Below are 11,755 nucleotides of genomic sequence, written 5' to 3' on the forward strand. Positions count from 1 at the left end.
TAGCTTTTTTGTGGGGTATTCAGCCCTCTTACTTTATATGTCAAACAGTTTATATTTGCCATTTAAATTCTCTATCTCCCATCCCCCTTTCCTCCCCCCCCCCCTTGTAGCACCATCCCCCATATAGGGGAGGGGGCTTGAGGGTTTCTTTAGAGCCGAGAGGGGGGTTTAACCCCTTGAAAATTTGGAAAATCGAAAGAACCAAGGATTCCCGACACCTTATGTCGTCCCCCCCCCACCTTCCCCTTCCCAGCTGGGAAGCCCCAATTGTACCATACATCATGATTTTGAATCAGTTCCAAGAGGGATTTTACCAGCGTCCTTCTTCTTAGTGTCTCATATGATAGATCTGGGAAAATCTGCAGTTTGGCACTTTCATATTTTAATGGTGGCTTCCCCATCATGTTTCCCTAAATTAGATTTTTTTTTTCAAAGTTCTGGAATCTTATAACAATATCTCTTAGGGCCTCTGTTGGTATACCTTTTTGGTCTTCTAATCCTGTGGACTCTTTCTATTCTTATTGGTTCTACCTCTTCTCTACCCAAATTGGGTTAAATATTTTTCCCATCTTTTCCACTAAGTCTTCTCTGTTTGTTGGTTCTGGTAGGCCGCGTAATCTCAATTTTTTTTCCTCTACTTCGGTTATCTTGGTCTTCCATTTTGTATGCCAGTTCCCTTTGCTCAAGTTTTAGCATTTTTAATTCTCCTTTTAGATCTTTTGTTATTTGTGTATGGCTGCCCACTCTCCTTTCTTTCTCTTCAACTCTTGTCAAAATGTGACCCAGGTAATTTCGTACCGTTTCCATTTCAGTTTTTAGGGAGTTTTCTAATGCTGCAAACATTGCTGCCATCTCTATCTTTGTAGCAAGTTGGGCTTTTAGGGACTGGTCCTCTTTATGTCCCTTTTCCAAGTCGCTTTCTGGGTCTTGAGTTAATCTTGACTGGTTGGGTGTGCTTATATCCAGTGATGTTCTATTTTGTCCTCTTTTATCTTTTACTTCCGTCTATTTCGCCTGGTTTCCTTGTTGTTTTTCCATTGTCTGTTTCTCGGATCCTCCTTCTTTGGACATGTACATTTTTATTGATCCTGGGCTTGAGCTCAATTTGGGTGATTTTGAAACTGCCCCTCCCCTGGTTGATCTCCCCCTCATGGTCGAACTCTCTATATTTATGTTTAGTTTTGATTTAAAATTTTCTCCTTCAAACAGTCCCTTTGACTTTTCTTCCAGTGTTTATAATATACTAAATAGAAAGTGGAGATGGGGTAGCTTAGCCTTAACAGACCGTGCAGTTTATTTCAGTTTATGGGATTTTAGTCCAGATGGCAGTCACTCCTGATGTAAAATCCATACACTATGTCTGTATGTAGAGTCTGCTGTGATTTCTGAAGGGTGCAGAGGAATATCCAGATTCCGTTATATTTGTGATGGTCATGTACCTGTTCTTTCTCTTGCTAGTTTGAGTTTGATCCTGCTGAGATCTGTGTAGAACTGTTAAACTTTGCAGAGAGATAGCAAAGGCAGAAGAAAAAAAGGTAATGACTCACCACTCCTGATGGACATTAAGTGGTCTGTATGAGGTCTGCTGCGATCTCTAGGGGGAGAAAGAGAGGTGTCTTGGTTCCTCTCTGTAACTCTGCACTTCGAGGGGAGGGGGGCGGTATCGCTGGGCTCCCGCCGTGTCTTAGCTTGTCCATCCAAGCTCCTTGACACAGAGCGCCTTAGACAGGCGCTTCCACTTCTGCACTTCCCTGCAGTGTCACCGGCTTTACACTGAGCTCTCCACCCGCCTCCGACCTTCGGCAGGTTCTCCTGCTCTCCACACGGGTTCCCCCTCTCTCCACACAAAGCCGCCGTTCTCCTCACCTGCTCACATCCCATGTGTAAGGTAGGATCAGGGGGCAAGTGGCATCTCCAGTGTCTTTGTGCCTCTCAGTATCAACTCACACATCCGGTTCAGGCTGTGGGGCCAGGCATGTAGCCAAGGGGTTTGACGTAGGGGGGGAGAGGGATCAGTAAGGCGGTTGAGGGCTTTTCCGCTGCATGAGATGGATGGTTTCACCTGGAGCCTCCTAGCAAGGGCTCTCTGCAACTCCATTCTTAGGCTCCTCCCCCACTTAAAATGCCGGTTCAGGTGCAATTCTGATAATATTCAGGGATGCGATTGTGAGAAGATTTGGTTGTCAGACGAAGGCAGGATAGGCTTCCCTGAAGAGATGAGTTTTCAGGGATTGCCTAAAAGTGGACAAACTAGGAGATAGCCAGACAGAATGGGGTAATGAGTTCCAGAGGATGGGAGAGGTTCTGGAGAAGTCCTGGAGACAAATGTAAAACATTTTTGTTTTGATGTTTAGATACATTTTAATGGAAAAAACAAGAAATGGGAAAGGGTTATACCTGTAATTAAGAGTCCCAGACTGGGTAAAGCATATGAACGTGTGTAACACACTGAATCATAGACCCATAGCTGGAAACAAGCCAAATACCTGCTGCGATTCAATAAAGCGCAGGTGCGCTCCCCTAGACCATAGCATAAATGAAGAAACAAAAGACCAGAAGGTCAAAAAACAGGGTCAATCAAAGAGGAGCACTCTGGCTATAAGTATAAATTGGAACAGTTTATTAGAAATGTAATAATAAATTACATTACATAAAAAATGAAACTAACCTCCACCACTAGAAAAAGTGACATAGTGCAAAAGGACAGATATACCACCTGGTACCCCCTATATACATGTCAGATATCCCCATAAATAATAAAGTAATGTGCAGCTAATTGCTGAACCCACTCTTGGGAACAGTATATAGACATGCAATAAACAACAACAACGTCAATGTATGAACAAATAGCAGGAGCTGGGCTGTATGTAAAAATGAAATTGCATGTGGAGAAGGAACTATATAGATCCTGCCAATCCGGGAAACCTGGGTAAAATGTCAATAATCACTGGGTAGATGAAAAGCATGTGAAAAGCTGATGGCTGTAAGGATATTAATATTGGTGATAGCAATCTTGTGATCTGCCATACTTGCATAGGAATATAATTGTAACATGAAACAGTCTGAAAAATGGCAGGTCAGAGTCTATGAATGCAGACATGCACATACCTTCTGTCCTCTACCCCATCTGCAATACACTGTGGAGGAGGGGGGAGGAATTACCAGCTGATCTCAAGATGTAAGCAGGAACCGGCAAGGTGAGGTTAGCCTGTGACGTTGCAGGAGATTCCCCTCGATAGGGGCCACCACGTCCTAATCCAGAGGTCCTCAGTAATCAGGCACTTATGGGAGACTTCCACTGGCAGACACCAGGAGATCCCTCGTAGACACCAGGCACCACAGCCGTACGGCGTGAGGAGCGGAAGTGTACCCTGACGGCTCACAGCTGAGGCAGAGCGTTCAATAGACCAGCTCGGCTGGGTAAACAGGAACTAGTTTGAATCAGTCTCTGATGTGATCAAAGCTGGGAGAGACATATGAAAATGGAAGGGTCAACATTACCCAGTGTGAACATGCAGCCTGAAACTTCCTGAAAGCAGCTCATGCTTGAGGGGAAAATAAACGAAAACCATGAATTGGTGGGGGATGAACAGTCAGTCCAGGTGGTAACTGTCAAGAATTGGGGTGTCTAGTTGACGCGTTTCAATCGGCTGACCGATTTTCTTCAGAGCTAGAGACATAATGAACTTCATGAAGCTAAATACTAGATAAATTGGTCTGATTGGCTAACATGAAGTCCACACGGACTGCCGCCTTGAAAGAACATTAACCCTATAGTACTCAATAAAAGATGTGCACCTGGTATTTACCATTAGAACACATCACACATACCAGAAAAAACCCCATAGATAGAATAACGCATAAATAAGAATAGAAAAATGGAGTGTAAGTGAAAAAATAAGAAAAAAGGTGGAAAGGGGATAGAAAAAGGGGGGGGGATTTGGTGAAAAAGCTAGAAAAAATGAAAGAAAAATTTTTTTTTTAAATATCTGTAGATGCCTTTCACGCGGAGTCCCCTTGGATCCCCACCATGTTCAGTCAAAAATGTAATGGTAGGGGTCGCTCATCATCCTTCTTGAGGATGCTCTGGATGTGCTCGCTGACTCTAATTTTGAGTTGTCTTTTAGTTTTACCTATATAGATCTTACCACAAGGACAGGTGATCATATAGATCACCCGTGTGGTAGAGCAATTGATAAAATCTCTCATTTTAAATTGTTTTTGACCCATAGAGTCAGCGAACACATCCGTCCTATCGATAAAGCAACAGATGGAGCATTTACCACAGGGGAAACTTCCATGTGGGGGGCAGATCTGTCAGCCAGTTTTTACTGGGTGATCTGGTGTATTCAGAGTGGGACAAAACGTCCGCCACATTCTGGGCCCTCCGTGCTGTCAACATGGGTCGGTCCCCTATGAATTTCCCCAAAATGGGTGTTTGGGATAAAATGCTCCAATGTTTGGTAAGAATTTCTTTAACTTGATCGCATTGGGCTCCAAATTTAGTAATTATTCTAATTGGGTCCTGAGGGCCACATTCTAAGTTGTCCATGGGTGTGTCCGTCAGGAGGTCCTCTCTGTTAGTGTTAATGGCTCTCTTCTTGGCCCTTCTAATGGACTTATGGGAATAACCCCTCTCTCTAAACCTCATGTAGAGGTCGGAGGCCTCCTCCTGAAACAGAACATCCGAGGAACAGTTTTGTATGATCCTCAGGAACTGACCGATTGGGATCCCTTGGATCAGAGAATGTGGATGATGGCTGGATGCTTGTAAAAGAGTGTTTGCAGCTGTTTTTTTTGCGAAAAGTCCTAGTAGTAAGTCTGTCATCCTGTATAGTGATCTGTAGATCCAAAAAGGAGATCGTATTTGGGTGGTGTGTGTAGGTAAACCGCAAATTCCGGTCATTAAGATTCAGTTGTTGTATAAAGCTATCCAGCTGTGACACCATACCCTCCCACACCATAAAGACATCGTCAATGTACCTCAGTCACAACTTACTGTGGCTGAGGTACAGAGGCGATACATATATCACCTCCTTCTCCCACAGACCAAGATGGAGACACGCAAAGGAGGGAGCCCAAGGAGCCCCCATAGAGGCACCCCTCTTTTGTTGAAAAAAGGAACTCGGAAATTGGAAGCAATTATTTGACACCATGAACTCCAGGAGTTCTACAATGAACTCGTTTTGGGCGGCCAGCAGGGAATAACTCCTATCCAGGAAGTTACTTACCGCGCAGAGGCCCCACTCATGGGGAATCGATGTGTAAAGAGATTCCACGTCGATCCCGACAAGGAGAGCCCCCGCGGGGCAGTACACTCCCTGGATGTGTTTCAGTACATCTCTTGTGTCCCTGACGAAGGATGGCAATTCACTAGCTAGTGTCTTAATCATAGCGTCTGCATACTTGCCTATCCGTTCTAGAGGTCCTTTTATGGGCGAAACGATGGGTCTGCCTGGTGGGTCCGTGAGGGATTTATGCAGCTTGGAAATAACATAAAAAATGGGCGTGTTATATTCCCTTACCAACAGACAATGGAGTTCTTTTTTGGTAATAAGGTTACTTTTTGAGGCAAACGATAATTTCTCATTGAGTATTTGGACAATCCTAGGGAATGGATTATCATCCAGTTTACGATAAGTTGTGGTATCTTTTAGTTGACGTAATACTTCTTTCTCATATTTGTCTCCCACTAGTAGAACTATATTTCCACCCTTATCGCTACCCTTGATTACTATATTGGGTGCCTCACAAAGTTCCTTTAGAGCCTGTCTCTCCCCTCTTGTTAGGTTATCAATTCCTCTCCATCCCCAATTAATCTTGCCTAGATCTTTTTGTACTAGGTCTAAGAACAATTTGATCCATTTGTTTTTGGAAATGGGGGGCATCTTAAGGGATTTAATCTTTAAATTTGAGGGTCTGTTGGTCATATCCATGTGAGTTGGAGTCTCCTGGTCACTGTCAGAATCTGGATTTTCATTCAATAATGCTATGAGGCTATAGAGTGCTTCTTTTTCTTCTTGGTTATCTAGAGTGGTTTTCTGTGTACTGTCACGGGTAGAGTGCCAGGATCTAAAAATCACTTTCCGCAAAAACAGATTAATGTCTTTAAACACTTCAAACTCTTACATATTGGATTTCAGAGAGAAAGACAAACCTCTTTTGAGCAGGGAAATATGGTTTTCATTGAGAGGAAAGTCTGTGAGGTTTATCACAGTCATGTCCTGGGTTTCCAGGGGTGAGGACTCAAATATAGGGTCTGGAATGACGAGGGAGATTTCTCAATTCCCCCAGATTTCCTTTTAGTTCTTTTTCTTTTTGTGTGGAAGTTTTTCGCCTCACCTGCTGGGTATTGGTAGGTTGACTCTGCGTCGTTTCTATGATATCTGTGTCTCCACTAAAAAACCGACCGTCTTTGTGGGGGAGCCATCATCACTATCAGTAGAGAGTGAGTGTTTAGGGGCTGAAGAAGTTCTCCTATTCCTACTTTTCCGAGATTTGCTTTTGCCCCTCTGTAGAGTGGGGTCAAAGATATTATCTCTTTCCCAGTCTGCTATATTCTGTTTGAATTTCTCTTGTTTATTAGTCTTAAGATTTTTCTGAGTCTTTTCTACCTCCCTTCTTAAAGACTCATTCAGTCTCTCAAATTTTTTATTCTGTTTGAAAGGCTCAAGGAGCTGTATACTTCTTGAGTTCACAGAGTTGTACTAGTTCCTCTTCCACTATAAGGCGCATTACCTCTAATCCTCTATTAATGCAGCTCCCTCTCCATAATTCGAGAAATCTCGGTGTATGTAGATGAGCTGCAGGGACTACCCTTTCGCGTAAACCCCTTGGCATGACCTTATGCTCAAGATGGGATTTCAGGGAACAGACATCCCATTTTCTGTTCAAATATTTGATAGTTATTTTTTTATGGTTTTTAAACAGCTTTTTAAGGGTATCATCACCCCCAGTTTGATTGGGTTGACCAATAAAAAAAGCCGTTTGTATCTCAAGGTCAAACTTTTCATCCAGAACAAATGCCATTCCCAAGGGGTATGGGTAGAGACTACTCTGAATAAGTACGAAAAGAGGAAGAGAGAAAAGGCAGGGAAGGGGGGGGGGGGGAATAGGAGGTGGAAAAGGGGTGGGAGAGAACGGAAGAGAGAAGAGTGAAAAAGACACCCAAAGAAGCTGCCAAAAACAAAAAAAAAACAAAAAAGGGGAGAAACTAGAAAGGGGGAGGTATGTGTGTAAAGTGCACACCGGAGAGTGCAGGTGATATTAAAAGCACTGGTGGAGGTGAGTAAGCGTATCAATGGTGGGAACAGGTAACCCTACCAGAAAGGATTTACAAAAATCCCATGGGCATATAATAGAAAAAACAAGAAATGGGAAAGGGTTATACCTGTAATTAAGAGTCCCAGACTGGGTAAAGCTCTGGCTATAAGTATAAATTGGAACAGTTTATTAGAAATTAATAATAAAACAGTTTCTACCCACATAATAAAAAAATGAAACTAACCTCCACCACTAGAAAAAGTGATATAGTACAAAAGGACCACCTGGTACCCCCTATATACATGTCAGATATCCCCATAAATAATAAAGTAATGTGCAGCTAATTGCTGAACCCACTCTTGGGAACAGTATATAGACATGCAATAAACAACAACGTCAATGTATGAACAAATAGCAGGAGCTGGGCTGTATGTAAAAATGAAATCGCATGGACCTATATAGGTCCTGCCAATCTGGGAAACTATGCACTATGTCACTTTTTCTAGTGGTGGAGATTAGTTCCATTTTTTATTATGTGGGTGGAAACTATTTTAATATTACATTTCTAATAAACTGTTCCAATTTATACTTATAGCCAGAGTGATCCTCTTTGATTGAACCTGTTTTTTGACCTTCTGGTCTTTTGTTTCTTCATAGATACATTTTAAGTTCACACTAAACTTTATCTGCAAGGTAAAAAGTATACTAACTGAACAACTTCACATCCATTTTCCTCAGGCATCACACAACACTATAGCCAAGAGTTACACTGACTCTAATTTCTTGAATCACCACATTACACTGACCCAAGAGTTACAAACATTTGTTGGCGGAAATTCCAACAGCAAATGCTCAATGGAGCATACACACGGTCAGACTTTCCGACAACAAACTCACATCGAACATTTCCAGTCGGAAGATCCGACTGTGTGTCCGCAGCATTACGGTGTAGGATATTGCCTCTTTTCTGGGAAAATATTTATGGAATGCCACTAAAAGCATTAAAGTAGTAAAATGAATATAGTGTTCTGTGCCATGGTAAAAGGTAAAAGTTTAAAAGAATCAAGAAAGAATCATAAGGAGTAGAAAACTAGAAATGGGCAAGAACTCCACAGCAGAGAAGAGCGCGGGAGTAAGCGGGATAACACAATCAAAGGCAGATTTCTACCTGGGTACAAAAACACCCTAGCAATGCTGGCAAAAAAAGACGTAAAAGAGTACAAGAATGCCAAAAAAAACACAAATTAAAGCTCTTTAATCTCAAAACTCATTTCAAAACTCAAAACTATGTAATATGAGGACCTACTGTTCAATCAATTAGTATCCAATCAAGTAGGCCTTTGCAATACATGGTAGATCTAAAAGAGATTGTACAATCAGATCATATTATATGTGGTAAGCTTAAATTCCAGAAAGCAAAATGCTACAGCTGGAAACCTGAGCATTAAAACAACAAACATTCTTCTACATGGAATTTGGTGGTCTTTATGCAGAAGAGACTGAGGATTTGTGGCTTTAAGATCTGCCAAATGAAAGAAAAAAAATGTATACATCAATGAGAAGCTGCTGTGCACACCAAGGAATAAAGAGGTCCATCCATGTCATCTACATACCTTCAACAGTGGAGAAGTTGGAAATTCTGAGTACAAGAGAGAGCAGGAATAACATGGTCAATGACAGAGCTAAAGAGGGATCTACCCTTGAAGGGTGAGCAAATAAGTGCTCTTCAAGGGCATTATCAGCTTTCCAGACATGAAGCCAAAGTGCTATATGCATGTGAACTGACTTTAGGTCCATGCGAGAGACAAATTTAGTTGCTTGTAGGAGACCATCACAACTGAAACACAGTTTCAGACATTCTTTCCAAAGGCTCCAGGGCATGCAGGTCAGCCCTGAAGATGAACCGCTCTCTTTTATAAGAATGAATTTACTCTAACATGGATGCACAAATTAGAGTCACTGCCAATGTGGAACGAACAGTAATACCGAACGATTTTACCTGACATCCAGAGGCTTAGCTCAAAGCTTGTGGGCCCTGATGCAAAAGCTGACCTGCCCCCCCCCCCCCATTACCATGTGCTGCTTTTACAGCGTGCTTGCCCTGTCACTCTGTGTAGGTGAAACTGGAAACTCAGAGTGCCCAGGTGACACAGCGTGCACTTCTCCCCAGTGGCACAGTGTACTGCGGAGCAGACAACCTCTGAGGAGTGGAGAACTACCTGAATAATATGAACAAGATCAAAGATCTCCGGGAGTTCAGCGTAATTATTTAGCAAATTAACCAGCAAGGCGAAACTTAATAATAGGGAAAACTTAGAGAAAGAATAAAACAAATGACCCTGCAAAAATCTAAATTTAGCCCACCTCAGTGGATATTGTCAGTCAGTAGAATAATGGACAGAGCCCCCATTTCACATCAGAGCCCCCTCCATCATATCAGGGCCCCCATTTCACATCAGAGCCCTCTCCATCATATCAGAGCCCCCATTTCACATCAGAGTCCCCTCCATCTCATCAGAGCCCCCCAATCACATCAGAGCCCCCTCAATCACATCAGAGTCCCCTCCATCACATCAGAGCCCCCATTTCACATCAGAGCCCCCTCCATCACATCAGAGCCCCCATTTCACATCAGAGTCCCCTCTATCACACCAGAGCCCCCTCCATCACATCAGAGCCCCCTCTATCACACCAGAGCCCCCTCCATCACATCAGAGCCCCCATTTAACATCACAGCCCCCTCCATCACATCAAAGTACCTCTCAACATCAGTCCCCACTTCAGGTTGGTGGGGGGAGGGGGCCCCTCAGGAGGTGTTAGGATTGTTTACATTACAAAACTTCTCTCCTCCAGCCAATGAGAGCAGAGGAGGGGTGTGGTCTGGGGTCTGGAAAGAAGGCAAACTAGAAGCTCTGGACTGGATTACAGAGCTCAGCTGGGGCCCAGGGAGACACAAGGCGGATTGGACCTGGATTCTGTTTCCAGTATTTTGTGGTTGAAAAATCCAGCATGTACAATGAGAGCAGCGAGCCACGGGCCCCCTGGAGCTAAATATGGGGTCACTATGGTGACTCCTGCACCCCTTTAAGCTATGCCCATGCTTATATCATAGAACAAAGTCAAAATGAAAATCAGTTAAATTCTTAAAAGAAAGAACATCATTAACCCGTTTTGTTTCTTAAGGTGGATGACTAGATTGTCCACAGTGGATAGAGACCACTTATATTTCTTGTAAAGGGAAAGCACTACTTTGCACTATTTGAGGAATTCCATGACTCCAATGGTTAATTCCAGTCCTCAAAAACTACAGCTTTACAAACAGAATATAATGGGAATGTCTTTGTAGCGAGAGGTCTATAAAGCTGGGTACACACTAAAAGAAAATTGGGTGAATGATCATCCGGTTTTCCTCGATGTTTCTCAGCAAGTTCAACCCAAGGATTGTACTAATTGTATGAAAATTCTCAAAATGACAAAGGCTTTTTTTTATTTGATGTAGAAATGTGGTAGCGTAGATTATTGTTGTTAACTGTTTCTGATCATGCTCAGTCTTTCGAATGAAATGAAAATCAGTAGTTCTGTTCGCATGCAAGAAAAAATTTGGAGTTTGTCTCTTCAGAATATTTTCTTTGGAAAGTCTAAATCGGATGTTGAAAGTTGTGTACACACTATACGAAATTCGAACGATCATTCCTCGTACAGAGTTTTTCTTCCAATTTTCTTATAGTGTGTACCCAGCTTTAGACTCAATGCCCAGAACCGCAGATTGATGCCCAAATTACAGAGCAGAATGCACTACATCATTAACTTTTTGTAAAGCTAATTGATATGGGACTTGCTTAAAAATAGGCCTTCAGGAGAAGGCTGTGGAGGCTCTGAGTTTAAATCAGAGATAGTAATAGGAACATCCGGCACACTAAAAGAGTTAGATAAAATAGGGGGTTTGCTTGTAGGATGTAACAGGGTACAATTAGAACCCTTACGGGTTTATTTTTGCATTGGCTATCAAGGGCGTTGTGGCTGTATGTGGGGGCTGAGATTCACTTTGCAGAGCTGTATAGGACTTGGGAGAGGACAACGCTATAATAAGGAGAGAACCAAGAACAGAGGAAGAACCAAGAAATCACTGCTATTGGTAAAAGGAGAGTATGGGTTGAGGTCACCCTTTACAGCAGGACTGTCCTTCTAACTGAATGGATTGCGCTGACCAATCAGAATCCACCTGGTCTGTCCTGGAATTGCTGATGGAAAAAGGGAGAACAGCTGGGATTTCAAATCCCCGGACTGCTGCAGTATCTGCAGGGTGCTGAGGTGCTGACAGCTCGGCAATCCCAGGGGTAAGTAGAGCAGGTATTGGGGGGCTTGATGGGATTTGTAGTTCTGAAACAGCTGGAGGGCTGCCAGTTTGACACCCCTGATATAGCGTATACAATTGCGACACAAGTCATATTGTAATTGAATGTTATTAAAAATTAGCTTTCGTCCTTTTCAA

The sequence above is a fragment of the Aquarana catesbeiana genome, linkage group LG05 (assembly GCF_042186555.1).
Source record: "Aquarana catesbeiana isolate 2022-GZ linkage group LG05, ASM4218655v1, whole genome shotgun sequence".
NCBI lineage: Eukaryota > Metazoa > Chordata > Amphibia > Anura > Ranidae > Aquarana > Aquarana catesbeiana.